Here is a 21,577-nt window from a genome sequence, read left to right on the forward strand (position 1 = left end):
CAACACTTTTGGAGGCTGAGGAGGGAGAATCACTTGATGCCAAGAGTTTGAGACCAACCTAGGCAACACAGCAAGACCATATCTCTACAAAAAAGTTTTAAAAATAGCTAGGCGTGGTGGCAAGCACCTGCAGTCTTAGCTCCTTGGGAGGCTAAGACAGGAGGATCTCTTGACCCCAGGAGTTTGAGGTTACTGTGAGCTATGATTGCACCACCGCACTTCTGCCTGGACAACAGTGTGAAACCCTATGTCAAAAAAAAAAAAATTACTTCTTTCTTGTTGCGTTCCTTTGATCAGCAGCTTGGTTACTGGAATTTAATAAACTAATTGGAGAATGGTGTAAGTGCAAGATAACAGCTCAATGTACCATCTCTATCTCTTCCCAGATTGCCTGGGAGGTTATGTTTTAGAAGTGTCCAATGTCCTTATCTCAAAAGTCCAAATAACATGGCAATTTTTGGTGCTATAGGAAAGAGATTTTGGAAAGGAAGGTAAATACTTTAACATCCTCATCTAATCATACAGCACTGTGTTCTCCTTATTAGGCTTTTGCATAAGAAAAACCTGAACACAGCTTCTCTGAAGAATATGTATAAATGTTTGTGGATTACAAATAATATTAATGAACACCATCTGCACCCCTTAGAGTGTTCCAGGCTTGTCCCCAGAGAGTCTCTAACAAAACAACTCTTAGTCTCACCTTTAAAACCAATATCATGCTGTTCAATTACCAGGAAATGCCTGTCTCAAAATCCAGCCTCATCCTGAGAATAAACAACATTACATAAAGATAGAATTGGTGTTATATTGTTGTCATTGTTAATAAATTATTGAAAATTATTGAGGGTCTCATTCACACTGGTATTGGGGTAGATGAATCCTATACCCCGAAGTACTTGGAGTGACATAACTCCTCTTTGGTTAGAAATTCAATAGGCAGTTTCCTTTGTTACTAGTAGTTGAAAACTGAGGGTTAAGACCTGGGATATATTTCCCAAACACAGCTCATTCAGCTCCTTGACATATATTCTACTTTTTTTTTTTAATTAGAGTCAAGGCCTCACTATATTGCCCAAGCTAGTCTCAACCTCCTGGGCTCAAGTGATCCTCCCACCTTGGCCTCCCAAAGTGTTGGGATTACAGGCATGAGCCACCACGCCTGGACCAAAATATATTCTACTTTAAATCAGAGTAAGGGCTGCAAACTGGTGGCTCCAGGGCCAAGTCGAGGTAGGAGCTATGTACAGTGTTGTCTTCTTTCCTCCCTTGCTCCCTCTCTCCCTTCCGTCCTTTTATGTATAATATTTGAGCTAGATTTTCTTTTTTCTTTTTTTTTTTTTTTTTTGAGATGGAGTTTCACTCTTGTTGCCAAGGCTGAGTGCAGTGTTGCGATCTCGGCTCACTGCAACCTCCGCCTCCTGAGTTCAAGCGATTCTCCTGCCTCAGCCTCCCGAGTGGCTAGGATTACAGGCACCTGCCACCATGCCCAGCTAACTTTTTGTATTTTTAGTAGAGACGGGGTTTTGCCATGTTGGCCAGGCTGGTCTGGAACTCCTGACCTCAGGTGATCCACCTGCCTCAGCCTCCCAAAGTGCTGGGATTATAGGCATGAGCCACCGTACCCGGCCTAGGTTTTCTTTTAGCAGAGCATGCACCCTCCTATTCATCACAGTTTTTTCCATTCCCTGTTGCCTAGTAGCTTTACACATCCCAGGTAGCTTTACACATTTGAATCATTTTCCTGACCCCTGAAGACATTTGAGTTCTGTATTCAGAACACTGAACAATTTGCAAAAGGGAGGGATATTTATAACAGTTATTATTTCAGCACATTTACTATGGACAGGCCGTGCACGACAGGTACTCTCCACATATTATTTCACATATCCTACATCTTTAGGAGGCTAAGAAAGATGAACTAGTCCAGAGCCACAGAGCTGGTAGATAGCAGAGGCAGGACTGATAAACAGAGCCTCCCCAGAGTAAGCCACATTACAACACATGACAGTGTGTGCTGTTCTGAAACGATCACACCTGGTCCTCTTCTTAAAAATTTAAAGAAATAATTACAGAGGCTTCAACTCAGCAGCAAACTACAACTGGATCTGAAATTTAAAACTTAGAAAAGAGAAAAAGCAGATAAGCCCCAGAGCAAAACTGTTAAAAAAAATTATCCGCGACGGCAGAAATCCTAAATAACATGAGAACAAAAGGTTTTTCTAGGCTGCTTTTAAACTAACTGTTCTTGTGTGCATATGTATATGTACTACATTTTGTTTAAAATGTTTTTATTTTACTAGATCCTGAGTGGAAAATTTTATTTCTCTCAGGACAGTGCAAACAGAGCATCAGAGCCGAAAGCTGGCAGCTGTGTCCTCAGAAGCAGAACCAGAATAGGGAAGGGGCAGCAGGAAACTGGGAAAATTCTGGAAACCTCTGGAAAATTCCAGGCTAGTCAATTTTCAGTGGTGACAGGAGCCCTCTTACCCTCCCTCTGGGTTCCTAACAGGGGCCAAGTGAAGGCGATACAGTAACAGTCCTGCAAACTACTAGTCTTCTATCTTCAGGAAGGGCTGTCTTTACTGAATTCACGTTTATCAGGGCCTGCTGCTGTGCTCTGTGCTGAAATACTGAGGCACAGTCCCTGCCCTCCTGGAGCTTAGAATCTAAAGATAAAGTCTTTCCCTTTAAATTCCACTTACTCAGAATTTTAAATATTTCTGGCAACCATTTTCAAACATGAAATGTTTTCTAGAACCCTGAGATTTTTGTCAGATGCAGATTGTATCCTCCAGTATCTAGATCCCAGGATGCTAGAGACTGAGTTGTCTTCCTTCTCCCTAAATTCATATGTTGAAGCCCTAATCCCACATGTGACTATACCGGAGATAGGGGCTTTAAGGAGGACTAAGGTTAAATGAGGTCATAAGGGTGAAGCCCTAATCCGACAGAACTGGTGCCCGTGCAAAAAGAAGAGATACTGGAGCTCTCTCTCTGCATGCGAGTCCCGAGGAAAGGTCATGCGTGCACACGGTGGGAAGGTAGCTGTCTGCAAGTCAGGAAGAGAGGCCTCACCAGAACTCAACCATGCTGCACCTGGATCCAGCCCCCAGAACTCTGAGAAAGTAAATTTATATTGCTAAAGCCACTGAGTAGTTTGTACTTTGTTTGGTAACCCAAGCTGATGAATATATAGGAAAACTTCCAGACCATGTCATATTGATGAATACCAAGCTTGCTTGTGCAGTGGGGAGCTGCAGAAAGAATCGCCCTCAGTGTGAGGCTGTTGGCTTCTCGTCTTCACTCTTGTCTTCTGAACTTGCCTAGTGCATCTGAATTTGAACAGTAAGGCCATTCCATGGGAAGCAAAACCTAGAAGAAAAAGACAAGCTAGTACACTTTTTCAACATGCATCAAAACTTGGATCCTAATCGCAGCTAAGAAGGAGAAAACCTCTACGAGGAACTCTAAGGTGGTTAGTGATCAGTGAACTAACCAGGTGGTCTTCCCTAATTATAGAATCTATGAAGAGGAAAACAGTAAGGCATATGTGTAACCATTCTGCATGTGAAGTTCTATATGGTTGTCCCTTGGTATCTTAGAGGGATTGGTTCCAGAACCTCTTACATATACTAAAATGCCCAAGTTCTGATATAAAATGATTTAGTATTTGCATATGACCTATGCATATCTCCCCATGTACTTTAAATCATCTCTAGATTATTTATAATTACCTAATACAATATAATATATTATATATTATATGTATTATATATAATACCTGATATAATGTAATACCTAATACCTTCCTGCTAAAGGGAACACAGCGTTCCTTAAAAATCTCTCTCTCACCATCATCTCTCATCATCTTTCTATTATCAATCAGATCATTGGCCAGGCGTGGTGGCTCATACCTGTAATCCCAACATTTTGGGAGGCCAAGGCGAGTGGATCAACTGAGGTCAGGAGTTCAAAACCAGCCTGACCAACATGGTAAAACCCATCTCTACTAAAACTACAAAATTAGCTGGGTGTGGTGGCACATGCCTGTAATCCCAGATATTTGGGAAGCTGAGGCAGGAGAATCACTTGAACCTGGGAGGCGGGGGTTGCAGTGAGCCAAGATCAGATCAAGCCATTGAACTTCAGCCTGGGCAACAAGAGTGAAACTCTGTCTCAAAAATAAAAAATAAGATCATCAATGGGCTGCATAGATACCCATGCACCCTGTACATAGTAAGTTCTCAATAAATATTTATTGATAATAATGATATAATAATTTTACTCTCACAGTTGCCCTTGGCCAATGCCAGCGACAGTATCATTCAGTTTGGAATTTAGAAATCAAATCTTCATGGGATCAACCCTGGATGTCTCCAACAACAGATTTCCTGGAAGTTTTGGGATCTTGCTGATATGACCTCTCGTTGGTGCCAAATTCTATCAACCTTGAACACATCTCCAGAATTTTGTGACTATTCTAAAGAAGACTTTTGTGCTGAGGATTATTAAAAAGAAACTTCCTGTGACATCTCTAGCCCAGTTGGAAACAAAGCAATCATACTCCTGCTAAGCAGATATGCTGCTCCAGGCCCTGAGCATGTAGCTGGAAGGGTTTGCGGCTCCCTGCAGGCAATCCCCATCCATGACTGCACTTGCAGCTGGCGCCTGAGACAACTGCTCCATCCTGGGAAGCAGCCTTTCTATACCTTTCTGAGAGCTCTGCATAACACACAATAACATGTTGGATTATTTAACATTACATGTAAAAGTCAAGGGAAAAAAATGGTAATGCAATGCTAAGTCTAAATGACAATTGGGAATGAGTAAATCTGGTTGTCTTGGTAGTTGGAGACCTGCTTTCTGCTCCTAATAGTATTAGATGGCTTAGCCACCTAAGCTGTCATCCCCTATTCCATTGGATTCTCCTATAGCCTTATGCTCTATCTCTAATCTTTTTAAGAATATGCTACCAGCTTCTGAAGGACAAATATCAGAACTATGAAGGAGATAAAGGAACTCCAGTTATAATAAGATAAATGCAGATGAAAACCACACTAAGACACCATTTCTCAATCATCAGATAAGCAGAAATATAATATTGGATAACATACTCTCTCTGTTGGCCATTCCAAGGGCTAATAGGCATTCTTATACATTATCGGCAGGAATGCAAAATGGTACAACTTCTATAAAGGTTAATTTGGCAATATCAGGCAAAATTATACATGCATTTACCCTTTGATGCAGCAAACCCACATGAAGACTCTATCCCAAAAGAAAAGAATATGAAAAGATTGGAATATCACCACCAGACAAACCCTAATGAAATGAAGGATCTAGACAATGATCACCAGCAGCTGTTAGAAACACATAAAGAGAGACATCATGTGCTTCCTGGTCAAGTTCACAATAAACCCTGTAACGTATTATTGCAAAAAAATCAAACTGAGTCAGATCAAGCCTCTAGATTTAACTACCAAATTATAGGAACTATAAGGGACAGAGGAACATATTAAACAACACCATAGGCGATGCAATCAACAAAATCCAGACTGTAGGAAACAGTATAGGATAAACAGTCTGGCTGAGAATCTTCCAGAGTTCGTGAAATATATGAATCCTTAGATTTAGAAATCACAGTGAATCCTAAGCAAAACATATAGAAAAAAAATCTATATTTGCACACATTGTATTTAAAATGGTAAAAACAAGATCTTGAAAGCAGCCAGAGGGAAAAAATATTATCCAGAAAGCATAGCTCATGAAAAATAGGAGAAACTAACAGACTGAAACCAAAATCCATTGTTTTTAAATGACATACAAAGATCTAAGGTCCCCTTCCCAGAGACAGGCTACCTATTGGCAACAAGGAGAAATAACATAGGTACATAAACTCTCTGCTTAAAATCACTATTTGTTTCAAAATCACTCTTGGATGGGCGCGGTGGCTCATGCCTGTAATCCCAGCACTTTGGGAGGCCAAGGCGGGTGGATCACTTGAGGTCAGGAGTTTGAGACCAACCTGGCCAACATGGTGAAACCCCATTTCTACTAAAAATACAAAAATTAGTCAGGTGTGGTGGTGCATGCCTGTAATCCCAGGTATTCGGGAGGCTGAGGCAGAAGAATCGCTTGAACCCAGGAGGTGGAAGTTGCAGTGAGCCAAGATCATGCCATTGCACTCTAGCCTGGGCAACAAGAGTGAGACTCCATCCCCTGCAAAAATAAAATAAAATAGAAATCACTTTTGCCTATTTTTCTTATTTCTATTAAGGCATGGGAAGAAACTGTGTCCAGGTAGGAGAATTGAAATTAGATGTCACTATTAGTCCTTGATTTCTGCTCTTAGGAAACAAATAAAAGCAGTTAGCCAGACTTCCTTGCTTGGCACGGTCACTTTGTTGTGCTTGCAAAGATTTGGTTGGGTTCTGAGCAACAACTCTGGTGTCTGCCGTCAACACCAAGTGGGAGATACCACCCCAGGGGTGAGGATGGTTTGCACAACTAAAGAAGCCACTATTTGTGCTGAAGACAGGAGCAGCGGGAGTATTACTTGGATGGTGCATCTGATAAGATAGGAGATCAGGGAAGTGCAAAACTCTTCTGGCTGGTCTCTGCCTCCTGGGATCCTACAATTTCTACTATGTGAAATCAAAAAGAACCACAGTACAAACTGCCTCAGGGAAGAGAAGCAGTCTTCATTTTGGCAGACTCCAGAACCACTTCTATGATCATTCAGGCCTCGCTGAACAATCAACCAGAGCAGGGCAATACCTGCTCTGGCTTGGAAAACCACTGAACCATGGCACTTGGTGGGCCAGCCTCAGCCAAGGCCATAGGGACCTTAACTGGCACAGACAGAGATCTGAGCAATACGGCCTCTCAGACAAAGCCTTCTACCATCCCTGACAGCAAATCACCCCATCTCAGCTTGGGCTGAGACTTTCGCTTCCTTCCCTTGTGGCACATGAGCCATGGAAAACCAGCACGGTATGTACCCGACTCAGTGCACGCAGTTATCTCATTTAGTTCCCACCCTGTGAAGTGGCACCTATCCCCATTATATGTGGGAAGAAACTGAGGCTTGGAGATACTAAATAACCAGTTGGTAAGTGGAAGAACTTGCAAGACTGGGTGACTGCAACACCCACATTCTTCACCACTGCCATAAAAGGTTTCCACATATTCAGGCCAGCCTGGCAGCTCAAGCCTGTAATCTCGGCACTTTGGGAGGCTGAGGTGGGTGGATCACTTGAGCTTAGGAGTTTGGGACCAGCCTGGGCAACATGGCAAAACCCCGCCTCAACAAAAAATAGCTGAGTGTGGTGGCATGCACCTATAGTCCCAGCTAGTCAGGAGGGTGAGATAGGAGGATCACTTGGGCTGAAAAGGTCAAGGCTGCAGTGAGCCGAGATCACACCACTGCACTCCAGACTGGGAGGCAGAGTGAGACCCTGTCTCAAAAACAAGAAAACAAAACAAAACAAAAAAGGTTTCTACATATTTAAGACTCCTGCTCCTAACGCCTTCAATGAAAGAAATTCAGGCTTGCACACCCCAACTGATTTCATAAGCTTCATCTAATAATCTTTATCCCTTTTACTCTTAGAGAGAAAACTGTCCTACTGGCACTCTTCAAAATATTTACTCTCTCAAGAGAGAAGAGGTTGTCCTCCAACACTTTCTCAATCTTAAGAGTGCCTGGCATGGCCAGGCGTGGTGACTCATGCCTGTAATCCCAGCACTTTGGGAGGCCGAGGCGGGTAGATTGCCTGAGGTCAGGAGTTCAAGACCAGCCTGGCTAACATGGTGAAACCCTGTCTCTACTAAAAATACAAAAATTAGCCAGGTGTGGTGGTGCACACTTGTAGTCCCAGCTACTCAGGAGGCTAAGGCAAGACAATTACTTCAACCGGGGAGGCAGAGGTTGCAGTGAGCCGAGATTGTGCCACTGCACTCCAGCCTGTGTGACAGAGTGAGACTCCATCTTAAAAAAAAAAAGAGAGAGAGAGAGTGACTGGCACATCATTCCTCCAAAACATACAATAATTTTTTCTATTATTTTAGAGATGGGTATCACCATGTTGCCCAGGCTGGCCTCAATCTCCTGGGCTCAAGCAATCCTCCCACTTTAGCCTCCCCAAGTGTTAGAATTACAGGCGTGAGCCACCACGCTCAGCCATAGAAGCAGGTCTCCAGCCCTAGAGCTGGACCATTTACTTCAGTGTCTCTGGCCAGGCCCACTGAGGATGATAAAAGCTGCTGATGCCAAGGCACTGACTGCCCCCTGAAGACAGCAAAGCATTGCCAAAGAAGCCCAAGCTGTTCAGTGGATGAACAGATCCCAGGTACCTGGGAGGCTGAGATGGAGGATCACCTGAGCCCAGGGAGGTCGAAACTGCAATGATCCGTGATTGTGCCACTGCACACCAGCCTGGGTGACAGAGTGAGACCCTATCTCAAAAAAAAAAAAAAAAAGCCCGGCACAGTGGCTCATGCCTGTAATCTCAGCACTTTGGGAGGCTGAGGTGGGCAGATCACTTGAGGTCTGGAGTTTGAGACCAGCCCTGCCAACATAATGAAACCCTGACTCTACTAAAAATACAAAAAAAATTAGCCAGGCTTGGTGGCGCCTGCCTTTAATCCCAGCTGCTACTTGGGGGTGCTGAGGCAGGAGAATCACTTGAACCCAGGAGACGGAGGTTGCAGTGAGCCGAGATTGTGCCACTGCACTCCAGACTGGGCAACAGAGCGAGACTCCATCTCAAAAAAAAAAAAAAAAAATGTAGCAGGACATGCCCCGGGCTGCCTGCTACTCTGTACAAATGACACCCAAAGGCACATTTCATCAAGGGGCTATTGAGGAACACCTGGTTTACAAGGTTTTGAAAAGTTTTCAAGTAACCATCACTTGAACTTCATTCAGCAGTTGGAGAATCAACCCAAAGATAGAAAGGGTGATATCTGATGTCCTGTGACTACTGCGTTTATTTCAGTAATGTCAATATTGGCAGCATGATGGGCATAAATTGGGTGGGGAGGGTGTTTGCTTCTTAATTAAAGGCCCTTCCTCACCTCATATCTATTCTCATTAGTCAGTAACTGGAGACAGCCATCTATGAAAGATTTTATTTTTCAACGGTGTTTTATTTTATTTTCCTAAAATGTCAGTTGGATGGCCAAGGAAATTTTTCCCCCAAGAGTCCTTGGAGATTATTTGGAGCCGAAATAGCCACCATCACGGTTGGCTGAGCACTAAATGAAAAATAGTGTTAGATGTCAAATTAATATTTTAGGACCGAAAATGTACCAACCCTCCCTGGCATGTCGGCCAGCGTGATAGCAAGCGTTAGCTATAAAACTGCAGGGTGACGACTGGAAGGCCGGAGCCACAAGTGGCCATCAGTTCAAGAGCTGAAATCCAAGAGCAGGAGAGAGAATTACAGGGAGTAGGTCTCTATTCATCAAATCTGGCAGACTAGAGGGGCAAGAAAAGACAAGAGTGATGGCGTTTTTAAACGGATTCATTTTGTGAGATGACTGCTGGGTGAAAAGCAGTGGATTAGGGCTTTGTCAAAACCACAGCTGAAGCCTTAAGAGAAAAATATGATATTGTAGAAAATGACAATGGAAAATATAGCAATGTGACAAAAGCAGGCTACAAACCAAATGTACAACATTGTCCAATTTTTAAAAAATAACATGAGAGGGGGAGCACACACAAGTGAGTGCAAGAAGCCTCGTTTTGCCATAGAATGTTCTAGAATGTTTTCTTAAAAAATACAGGTCCCTTGGCCCCACCCCTAGAGGTTCTAATTTATTAGATCTGGTTTGGGTCTCAGGTATATGGATTTCTTTTTTTTAATACTTTAAGTTCTAGGGTACATGTGCACAACATGCAAGTTTGTTACACATGTATACATGTACCATGTTGGTGTGCTGCACCCATTAACTCGTCATTTAGATTAGGTATATCCCTCCACCCCATGACAGGCTCCAGTGTGTGATGTTCCCCACACTGTGTCCAAGTGTTCTCATTATTCAGTTCCCACCTATGAGTGAGAACATGCGGCATTTGGTTTTCTGTCCTTGCAATAGTTTGCTCAGAATGATGGTTTCCAGCTTCTTCCATGTCCCTACAAAGGACATGAACTCATCCTTTTTATGGCTACATAGTATTCCATGGTGTATATGTACCACATTTCTTTAACCAGTCTATCATTGATGGACATTTGGGTTGGTTCCAAGTCTTTGCTATTGTAAATAGTGCCACAATAAACATAACGTGTACATGTGTCTTTATAGCAGCATGATTTATAATCCTTTGGGTAAGGTATATGGGTTTTTAAAACTTTTTAGGTCGTTCTGTCTGATACAGAGCGAGAAAGAGAGGGGTGAGGGGAGGGGAAAAAAGATCAGAGATAGCTTTATGGGGCATTTCTTTTTTTTTTTTTCTTTTTTCTTTTTTTTTTTTTTGAGATGGAGTCTTGCTCTGTCGCTCAGGCTGGGAGCTCAGTGGCACAATCTTGGCTCACCACAACCTCCACCTCCCGAGCAAGCAGTTCTCCTGCCTCAGCCTCCCAGGTACCCGGGATCACAAGCATGTGCCAGTATGCCCAGCTAATTTTTAAAAAATTTTTATTATTATTATTTTTTTAGTAGCGACATGGTTTCACCAGGTTGACCAGGCTGGTCTTGAACTCCTGACCTCAGGTGATCCACCCACCTTGGCCTCCCAGAGGGTTGGGATTAGAGGTATGGGCCACCATACCTGGCCTCATGGGGCATTTATGATTTAAATGTTTTGCCAGTGGATTTTCTATATTTACATATTGCTCCGTGAATATGCATTGTGTCTACTCTCAGAAAATGTTATTAGTACAAATTCTAACTGAACTTCTTAGGAGAAATAGCCTCCGGCAACAATAATAATAATGATTAATGCTTACAAAGTGCTTCCTGAATGCCAGACACAGTTTTATTAATGCTGCCATTTAGTCTTGAAAATAACTCTGATGTAGGCACCAGTATTGCAGCCATTTTATAGATGAGAAAATCAGAGGCCAGAGATTCTAGCTCAGACAACTAGAAAGAGACACAGTGTGAGCATAGGGACTGTTACTGGGAGCCTGAGGCTTCACTCCCACATTCTATTTCATCCTAGTGAACAGGATGCTTTGGACAGGAAGAAGTCTGTGGTCCAGACACCCACCTGAGGCACCAAGGGCTCCCCTCAGATCACATCATCCCATGCGCTCTGGCTCCTGGGCCTCAAGGTGCCTGCTTTGAGCTTCCCTGGGAAGTCATGGGAAGTTTCTCCCTGACTTCCCATCAGTGTCCTGTTCCTTCCAGAGACTTCCCAGAGTTTGCTACTTGCCTGACAGGAAGAATTCTATCACCAGGCAAGCTAAACAGAGGGAGAAAGAATGAAGAAATTGAACACCCCAGGACACTGGCTGGCTATTAAGGCATGCCATCACCAATCCTTTGAAAAAATTCTTAATTGGTTTTTTAATTGAAGTGGAGAATGAACTTCTGTGAAGTACCCCATGCCATTGTACATAAGGATACGGATATGAAATCTACAGGGGTTTTGACTGGAGAGAGGACAGAGCATTCACTGGGATTATTTCCCCATTTTGCAGATGGTGGTGCCAAGTCATTAAGGAATGTCCTAAAAGAGAAAAGAATGAGTTGATGCCCCTCCCAGAACCTAAGGTCTTCACTAGTACAAAAATGTTGGGAGCCAGCCCCCCAAAACCTGGCCATAAACTGGCCCCAAGACTTGCCATAAACAAAATCTCTGCAGCACTGTAACATGTTCATAACGGCCCTAACACGCAAGCTGGATGGTTGTGGGTTTATGGGAATGAGGGCAAGGAACACCTGGCGCCCCCAGGGTGGAAAACTGCTTAAAGGCATTCTTAAGCCACAGACAATAGCATGAGCGATCTGTGTCTTAAGGGCGTGTTCCTACTGCAGTTAACTAGCCCAACCTATTCCTTTAATTCGGCCCATCCCTTCATTTCCCATAAGGGATACTTTTGGTTAATTTAATATCTATAGAAACAATGCTAATGACTGATTTGCTGTTAATAAATATGTGGGTAAATCTCTGTTCAGGGCTGTCAGCTCTGAAGGCTGTGAGACCCCTGATTTCCCACTTCACACCTCTATATTTCTGTATGTGTGTCTTTAATTCCTCTAGTGCCACTGGATTAGGGTATCCCTGACCAAGCTGGTCTTGGCACAAAAGTATTCTGTGGATTTTAAAGATTTTCCAAAATCAGTAGGTATTTTAATTCATTGTCTTTCATGGTAAGGTTGCCAGGTAAAACACAGCATGCCCTGTTAAATTTGAATTTTGAATAACAAATAATTTTTTGTAAAGTATGTCCCAAATATTACATAAAACATATATATACGTTGTTGTTTTGTTTTGTTTGTTTTGTTTTGTTTTTTTGAGAGTCTCGCTCTGTCGCCCAGGCTGGAGTGCAGTGGCACGATCTCGGCTCACTGCAAGCTCTGCCTCCTGGGATCACGCCATTCTCCTGCCTCAGCCTCCCGAGTAGCCGGGACTACAGGCACCCGCCACCACGCCCAGCTAATATTTTGTATTTTTAGTAGAGATGGGGTTTCACTGCGTTAGCCAAGATGGTCTTGATCTCCTGACCTCGTGATCCACCTGCCTTGGCCTCCCAAAGTGCTGGGATTACAAGCGTGAGCCACTGCACCCAGCCAAAACATACTTATATTTTAAAATTATTTGTTGTTTATCTGAAATTCAAATTTATCTGGGAGTCCTGTATTTTTATTTGCTTAATATGGCAGCCCTATTTCATGGGAAACATGATTTATTTTCTCCTTGGAGATTGCTTTTTTTCCTCAGTGTCACCAGCTCAATGATTTGAAGAAGCATAAACCAGAAAATTAATCCCAGACCATCCTTTTGTGCCAGACACCCACAGGGTCAGCTCTTTTGGTAGTCAGTGAGTATCACATATTGCAAAAGCACACATGCATGCACACTCACCCACACACCTTCAAGCACACATGCACACACTTTCACATCAATGTTCTTACACTCATACATACAGATACAAATGGATTCTGTTTCTCCTAATATCCTAAAATAAAAATCCCTCACTCCATTCAGATTTTCATGGCTTCCCAAACACATCATTTTCCTTTTTGGTCAGTGTCTGTCTGTTCAAGGAGAAAGTCATATCCCCAGCTTGCTTTGTGTGCTCAGCTACGCTGACTCGGCTTCCCACAGAGAAGGCTGGCACTGAGACTTTATCTCTTGTATTTCAGAAAATTTGAATTTCTCTTTTCTTGCCATTGCATAAAACTGCCTGTTTTAGTATAAAGGGATGAAAGTTGTCTTAGGGTCAGATAATGAATGCAACTTACAAGAAAAAGTACAGAAATGAGAATTGAAAACTCGAGCCATATAATGAAAACATTTGAAAATGAGAGAGAAGAAAAAAATGTTACGTATTCACAGGAAGCAGTATAGCACAGTGGTTAAATCATCACTCCCATAGCCAGGCTCCTTGAGTTACTGGATGGCCAAATTATTTACCCTAATCCGTAAAGTGGAAATAATAACACCTGCCTCCTAAGGTTGTTGTGGTAATTAAGTAAATATATAAAAGATGTATGAAATTGTATCTGACACATAGTGTTTGCTTTTATAATGATCTTTGATTTGCCAGGCACGGCAGTAGCTTCTTCATGTGTATCCTCCCATATAATTGTCGAAACAAGCCTTGAGATGTGTGGACATGAGGAAACTGAGGCTCCAAGAGGTTGACTTGCCCAAGGCTACACAGGTAGCATGCAGCAAAGCCAAGATTCGAATATCAATCTCAGGACACAGCCACCCTTCTCTCAATTACCCAGTATTAAGATGACAAAATGTGGAAGGTTGATGGTTCTTTAGAGAGGTGACAGCATTCCGTCTATGATTGTTGCTTTTGTGGGATGGTGGTTCATCAGGAGATGTTCGCAGTGGTGCTTTTGGGGGAGGACAGGACCCTTTGTTTTGGTTACAGACCTCACCCAAGCGTCTGCCAACCAGATGAGGACCTTACTTTCTTGTGATTTCTCCAAGCAAATCCCCAGGAAACGGGAAGCCCTGATCCCAGACTCTGCCTGGCTTTCCATCATTAAGGCAGTATAAGGCAGGGTCCATCGGCATGCGGTGGGGGCACAGTGGTGCCAGCAGGAGCCCCAGGACTCTATCCTCAACTCTGTTCTCTATTTGCACGCTTACCATAGATCATTTCATTCAGTCCCTTTGTACCATTTATAGGCTAATGATTCCCAAATTCATGTCTCTAGCCTAGACCTCTCCCCTGAACTCAGACTCACGACTGCCTACTCAGCATCTCCACTTGGATATATAATAAACATCTCAGAGTTTACAAATCCAAAACTAGATTTTATTTAAAAAAGCAAAAACCTGCTTCACTTCCAGTGTCCCTGGGTCAATCTATGGCAATTCCATTCTTCCAATAGTGCAGCCGTAAAGACTTGAGGTCACTCCTCACTTCTCTCTTTTTATGGCTTGGCTATCCAATCTGTCAGCTCATCCCATTGGTTCCACCATCAAAATGCCTCCTGAGCCACACTACCTTCCATCATCTCCACATCTACCATTTTGTCTCACCTGGACCATTGCAATAGACTCCTGGTCTCCCTGCTTCCAACCTTGCCTCCTGCCATGGTCTATTCTTCATACTGCAAAGTATTCCTGTTAAGACATAACTCAGGTTACATCACTCTTTTGCTCAAACTTCTCCAAAGCCTCCCATTTCAGAGGAAAGTCAAGATCTTCCATGACCTGAAAATCCCTCCATGGTCTTAGCCTGCCCTAGCTCTCTCCAACCTCACTTCCCGTCACTATCACCAGCTCCACCTGCACCAGCTGCTAGGCCTCCATGCCAGTCCTTGCATAAATCAAGCACACTCCTGCATTGGGCCTTTGCACTTGCTCTTCTTCCCACGGGACATACTCCATCCACCACAAAGTCCTCACACCTCACAACCCAATGTCCTTCAACCCCTGCTCAAATCTCACCCTAACAGGGAGGATTACCGCATCCACCTGCATAAAACAGCCACATGCCATCCTCATCTGAGCGTTCCCTCTCCCCTAAACTGTCTTATATTTTTTTTCACAGCATTCATCCTTTATCAGCACCTGATGGGATCCATTCATTTGTTCGCTTATTGCCTCCATCCTCTGGAAGGGACGATCTATGTGGATAGAGATTTTGTATGTTTTATTGACTGCTATATCCTCAGTGACTGGAAGGATGTGTACACAGAGTAGGTGCTCAATAAGTACTGAGTGAATGGAAAGAGCCTTCTAGATAGTCTCGTGCCAGCTGAACAGACTGCTTCAGCTTCCCTAACACGCCATCAGGCCTTCAGAAGACTCCATCCTGTACTCCTTTCCATCTAAGGAGTCACAGCTCTAGGATGATACTACATACAGTTTCTTTCTTCCTTTCTCCCTTTCTCTCTCTCTCTCTCTCTCTCTCTGTCTTGCTCTGTTGCCCAAGCTGGAGTGCATGATCATAGCTCACTATAACTTTGAACTTTTGGCTTCAAGTGATCCTCCCGCCTCAGCCTCCCAAAGCACTGGGATTATAGACATGAGCCATCATGCCCAGTCACACAGATCTTTTCTGATGGCTTGCTTTTGTGTTTTGTATCTCTGCTGTGTTTGATTTGGCAGAAAAGGCTCCTGCGCAAAGCCACGTGAAAGTCTCCCTGTATGTCTTGGCTGCTCCTGTGCTCCTGATGGAAATGTGTCTGGGGACATTATTCTAAAGGCTCCAAATCAAGCCGCAAATGATGAAGACCTCATTGCTCAAGTAGAGAAGAAAACAAATCCATCCATCCTGACTCCCACTGCCACGGAAACCCCAAATGAGTTCAAAAGGCCAGTACAGGCAATGCTTGCAGATTTTCTTATCCTCTCTCGTCATTTCAGGGGATTGTGTTTGCAGGCACATGCTGAGAAGAGGAGGCCTTTTGAATGGAATGCACAAGGAGGAAGCTTTCCAAAACCCAGGCTAATCATCTGTAGCAGGATCAACATAATTATTATTATGTGAGGAGTTTGTAGCCAAACACTTTGGTACATCTATTAGGGACCCTCGAACCACACCAAGTGCTCAGCCTCTCTGCAGAAATTCACTCACCGCTTAATCAAGCAAGGCTATTAGAGGAAAGCTTTGCTGATTCAGCTGGGAGGCATCAGCCAATCCTCTGGCTTCTGCAGCATCTCCTAACAAAGTGTTGCTTCTGGAACCCTAGAATGAACATTGAACATTCATTGCAAGTGTCAAATACTAGGACCTGTGATATCTCTGTACCCGTTCCTAAAAGGACCCAGATATATCCAATCAAAAGATCCAGGTAGGCTGGGTGCCGTGGCTCATGTCTGTAATCCCAACACTTTGGAAGGCTGAAGTGGGCAGATCACCTGAGGTCAGGAGTTCGAGACCAACCTGACCAACATAGTGAAACCCTGTCTGTACTAAAAAAAAAAAAAAAAAAAAAAATACAAAAATTAGCCAGGCGTGGTGGTTAGCACCCATAATCTCAGCTACTTGGGAGGCTGAGGCAGGAGAATCGCTTGAATCACTTGAACCCAGGAGGCAGAGGTTGCAGTGAGCTGAGATTGCGCCACTGCACTCCAGCCTGGGTGACAAGAGTGAAACTCCATCTCAAAAAAAAAAGAAAAGAAAAGACAAAAAGATCCAGGCATAGCAAAAGATAAATGAATATTATTCTCCAGAATTATTATTAGCAAAACTGTCACTAGGCCAGAGTGCCTATTAATGGGTCCCAGGTTCAAGAATGCATGTTCCATCCACATAAAGACAGTGCCCCAGTGGAGGTGCTTAACTCTGTGGTTTTTGATACTCAGATCAGCAATGGCACCTGAGTATTCCTGAACATTCAGCCAGCAGAAATTTCTAGCTCATCTTTTAAGTATATATAATATGTTGGCCAGGCACGGTGGCTCACGCCTGTAATCCCAGCACTTTGGGAGGCTGAGGTGGGCGGATTGCGAGGTCAGGAGATTGAGACCATCCTGGCTAACAAGGTGAAACCCCGTCTCTACTAAAAATATAAAAAATTAGCCAGGCCTACAGGTGGTGGGCGCCTGTAGTTCCAGCTACTCGGGAGGCTGAGGCAGGAGAATGGCGTGAATCCAGAAGTCGGAGGTTGCAATGAGCTGAGATTGTGCCACTGCACTCTAGCCTGGGTGACAGAGCGAGACTCCGTCTCAAAAAAAAAAAAAAAGTATATATAATACGTCTGTGTACATCATATTTGATTTTATCTGTCATCTATTTTTAAGACAGACCATTATTTTGTGTAAAATTAAGAAAGAAAATGATTTTGTCAATTAAATTAGAATGAGCCATTGATTGTAAGATGTGTCCTCATCAGAGACTTAAATTGTAAAAAAACTGTGCGTCTTAGAATTGTGTGTGTGTGTGTTTGTGTGTGTGTGTGTGTGTGGTGTAGGGAGAAAGAAAGATGGAATTTTTAAAAACCAATGTAGGTGGTTTGGAGCAATTTTAATATTTAATATTCTTACCATTTCTAAGATTAAGGAAAGTAACGATTATATTGTTTTTACAAACCTACCTAGAGGAGTTTAATAGAATTTTTTAAATTATCAACTGCATGAGGCTGTTTCTATTTCAGACTATAGTGAACACGCACAGATTTCTGTAACGTGGAAATGAATTATCTAATTGCTCTTCCTGCTTGCTCTTCTTGAAAGGGCTAAGCCAGGGATAGTGCTGATGCCTCAGCAAAGCGCACACGATTCAGTAACGTGGCAAAATGGCTTTCATTCCAAGATCTCGCATTCGCTCCAGAGTTCACTCCCTCTCTCATAGCCTCCCCAAACCTCTTTTGCTGGTGGTCATTTTCTAGGTTTATCACTAATTTCTTATTTGCAAAATCAGAGAGTAGAACTAGATTGATTTCTTTTTTAAGTTAAATTTCTTTCTTTTCTATTTTTTTGTAGAGGCAAGGTCTCTCTATGATGCCCAGACTGGTCTCAATCTCCCAGGCTCCAGAGATCCTCCTGCTTCAACCTCCCAAAGTGCTGGAATTACAGGCACATGCCACCATGCCTCGCCTTGGTTGAATTCTAAGGACCTTTTCTGCTTTAATATTCACCTTTTATACTAATTCCTTCTGCTTTAATATTTGCCTTTATACTAATTCCTCTGACTTTACAAGTGTTGGCAGCAGGCAAATATTTAATGAGAATATTATAAAAACAGAATGAACTTTTTTAGAGCATTTACTATGTGCAAGGCACTAAGGTAATTGCTCTGTATACAGTGTTTCATTTAATCCTTGAAGTGGCTGTGTGAGGTAGATGTTGCTATGCCCATTTTATAGATGCAGAAGCTGCCAATGAATGCCAAGAAAGGTTTTTTTCTGTGTGACAGATTTATTGAGATATACTTCACATACTTCATAGCTCATCCTTTTAAGAGTATGATTCAGTGGTTTTTGGTGTATTCAAGGAGTGGTGCAACCAGAACCACAATCAGCTTTAGAACCTTTTCATCCCCCCAAAAGGAAACCCCATCTCCTTTAGCAGTCACACCCCATTCCCTATTTTCCCAGCTCCTGGAAACCACTAGTCTACTTTCTGTCTACATAGAGTTGCCTATTCTGGAAATGTCCTATAAATGGAATCAAAACCATACGTGGTCTTTCCAAGTAGGGTCTTGAACCCAGGTCTTTTTGACAGCAGTTATGTTCACTATATGCTCCATTGCTAGGTGCTTTGAAAGACAGACATAAAGTAGGAGACTTGTATTTTTTTTTAAGAAATCATTTTATATATTTTCTAGTAAAATTTCAGTTTATAAATTTATGAATAAATCTGGTCAGGGAAAAAATTATTCTAAAACATAAAGCAATTGTTAAAGGTCAACATTCAGCAGGACAAAATGAAATCACGTTCATGATATCTGTGTTTTTTATTCGCTTACCCCCATCTTTCATCTCATGCTGGTAGTTGACAGAATTAGAGAGAACATCAAATGTTACCAAACAGAACCTGGCACATCAAACTCAGGGAGAAGAGCATTAACAGTTTTCCAAATTTACGCGTTGATAACAAGCATTTTAAGGCTCCAAAATGCAGTCGATTGCTAAAGAGTAAATACAAGAGGCTTAGACCATTTACAGGATGGAATTAGAATGGCATAATTCAGCAGAGGGGATAGACCTCTTAGCAGGAGAGACAAGAGAAAGTATAAACCTACAAAAAGACACCTTCTGGGGAAGCGCTCACATGTTTGAGTATGCTGTCTGGTTAGAGTAGGCCCAAACTCAAAACTTTTATTTCTAACCTGTGACCCCGGACATCTACACACCCAATCTGAGTCAAACAGAAGGAATTGTTCTTTTCTATTTCAAAAACTTCATGGGGGCCAGTCATGGTGGCTTACACCTGTAATTCCAGCACTTTGGGAGGCCGAGGCAGGTGGATCATTTGAGGTCAGGGGTTCGAGACCAGCCTACCCAACAAGGTGAAACCCCGTCTCTACTAAAAAAAAAAAAAAAAAAAAAAAAAATACAAAAATTAGCTGAGTGTGGTGGTGCGCACCTGTAATCCCAGCTTCTCGGAAGGCTGAGGCAGGAGAATCACTTGAACCTGGGAGGCGAAGATTGCAGTGAGCCAAAATCATGCCACTGCAATCCAGCCTGAGTGACAGAAAACAACAAACAACAACAAAAACTTCATGTCTCAAAAAACAACAACAACAACAAAAAACTTCATGGGGGGTAAAAAACTTTAAGCACCTAGCATCCATTCTGCTAGCAAAAGCTAATAATATTCATGCAATGGAAACTTGTATTAATGAGGGTTCTCCAGAGAAAAGAACCAGTAGGATATATATACAGATATATTGAAAGAGATGTATTTTGAGGGATTGGCTCATGCAACTGTGGAGGCTGAGAAGCCCCACAATCTGCCATCTACAATCTGGAGAACCAGGAAAGCTGGTGGTATAGTTCCAGTTCAAACCCAAAGCCCTGAGAACTGGGGAGGCCGATGGTGTAAGTCCCAGCCTGCATCTGAAAGCCCTGAGAACTGGGGAGCCGATGTCTAAGGGCAGGAGAAGATGGATGACCTAACTCAAGCAGAGAGCAAATTCACCCTTCCTCCATCGTTTTGCTGTATTCAGCCCCTGAATGGATTGGATGATGCCCACCTGCATTGGTGAGGGCAACCTTCTCTACTCAGTCTACCCATTCAAATGCTGATCTCTTCTGGAAACACCCTGATAGGCACACTCAAAAATGTTTTACCAGCTCTCTGGGCATGCTTTAGCCCAGTCAAGTTGATATATAAAATTAACCATCATGAGACTAAGCCCTGTTTGTTTGAATGAGAAAGCAATTGCTTGAAGCAACAGCAGACAATACAAAATTCACATTTTATATTGAATCAGGAAGAGGAAGCAAAAGTATAAAATGATGAATCTCCCGTTCCCCAGTTCTGCTCGGGCTTTGCCCACTCTTTCCCGCCTGCATGTGGATATTTAGAAGGTGCACAGAGGCACTGGTGTTCCAAACAGTCACCCACCCACTCAGCTTCTTGCACTCTGTTTGTAACTCATTCAGAAACTGCAAAATAGAGTGAAGAAGAAAGAGCAGGTGATTTTCCCTGCCTTCTTTTACCAAAGAGGGGGCATGCTGTGGCCTTGTTTCTGCATCATCTTGAGCTGACAGAGTGTTCCTCAGTCATCCCCAAACCACAGCTGGGCTGCTCTTCCCTCCTGTGCCCCTGCTGAAAGTTTCGGTCTCTCCATTTTCCTTAAGCTACTGCAAATCTTGTCACCATAAGGGCCAGACACTTTGCCCTGGCATGTGGAAAGACACAGGGCTTGATGGCACTTGCAAAGGGGACTGTACTAGTCTCCATTTGTCCCCCATGCCTGCCACCATCGTTTGCCCTCCTCTACCTGCCTGAGTGCCCCCAAACAACTGATCTCTAGGGCTGAATCACCCAAGCTCCTCTGCCCTCAGGTTAGACCTGGGGGAGGGAAGGACAGGAAGTGGTTGGAAAGCTGGTGGAAGCACGGAATTAGTAGGGCATTACATAGATCAAGGTTCTTAGTTGCAGACAATAGAATTCACCATGGCTAGTTTAAGCAGAAAGAAATACATGAAAAACTTCATTTACTCAGATGTGATTATTATACATTATATGCCTGTATCAAAATATCTTATGTACCCCATGAGTACATACACCTACTATGTACCCATAAAAACTAAAAATTTAAAAAAGAGAAATACATGGAAAGAAATAAAGAGCTTATAGAATCTTTCAGAGGACCAGAGAACCAGGCTTGAACACTACTCAGCCAGAAACAATGCAGCCAGAAAAAAACGTCCTCTGATGGCATGCAGCTGTTTCCATGCACACCCCAGCAGAACCAAGTGCTTCCACCACTAAGCTTAGCAGAGAATCTGTTCTCCCTCTGGGCTCAGCCACCACCCT

The 21,577-nt window shown here is 43.0% G+C and overlaps 1 long non-coding RNA gene across 1 annotated transcript in view; it reads right to left on the reverse strand.

Annotated features, from left to right (window-relative positions):
- Window positions 1-258: 258 nt before the first annotated feature.
- Window positions 259-21,577, reverse strand: part of LOC129010440 (uncharacterized) — a 61,856-nt gene continuing 40,537 nt past the window's right edge. The window contains exon 5 of the long non-coding RNA XR_008492999.2: window positions 259-3,372. This is a non-coding gene — a long non-coding RNA (uncharacterized LOC129010440). The remainder of the gene's footprint in view (window positions 3,373-21,577) is intronic.

The sequence above is a fragment of the Pongo pygmaeus genome, chromosome 10 (assembly GCF_028885625.2).
Source record: "Pongo pygmaeus isolate AG05252 chromosome 10, NHGRI_mPonPyg2-v2.0_pri, whole genome shotgun sequence".
Lineage (NCBI taxonomy): Eukaryota > Metazoa > Chordata > Mammalia > Primates > Hominidae > Pongo > Pongo pygmaeus.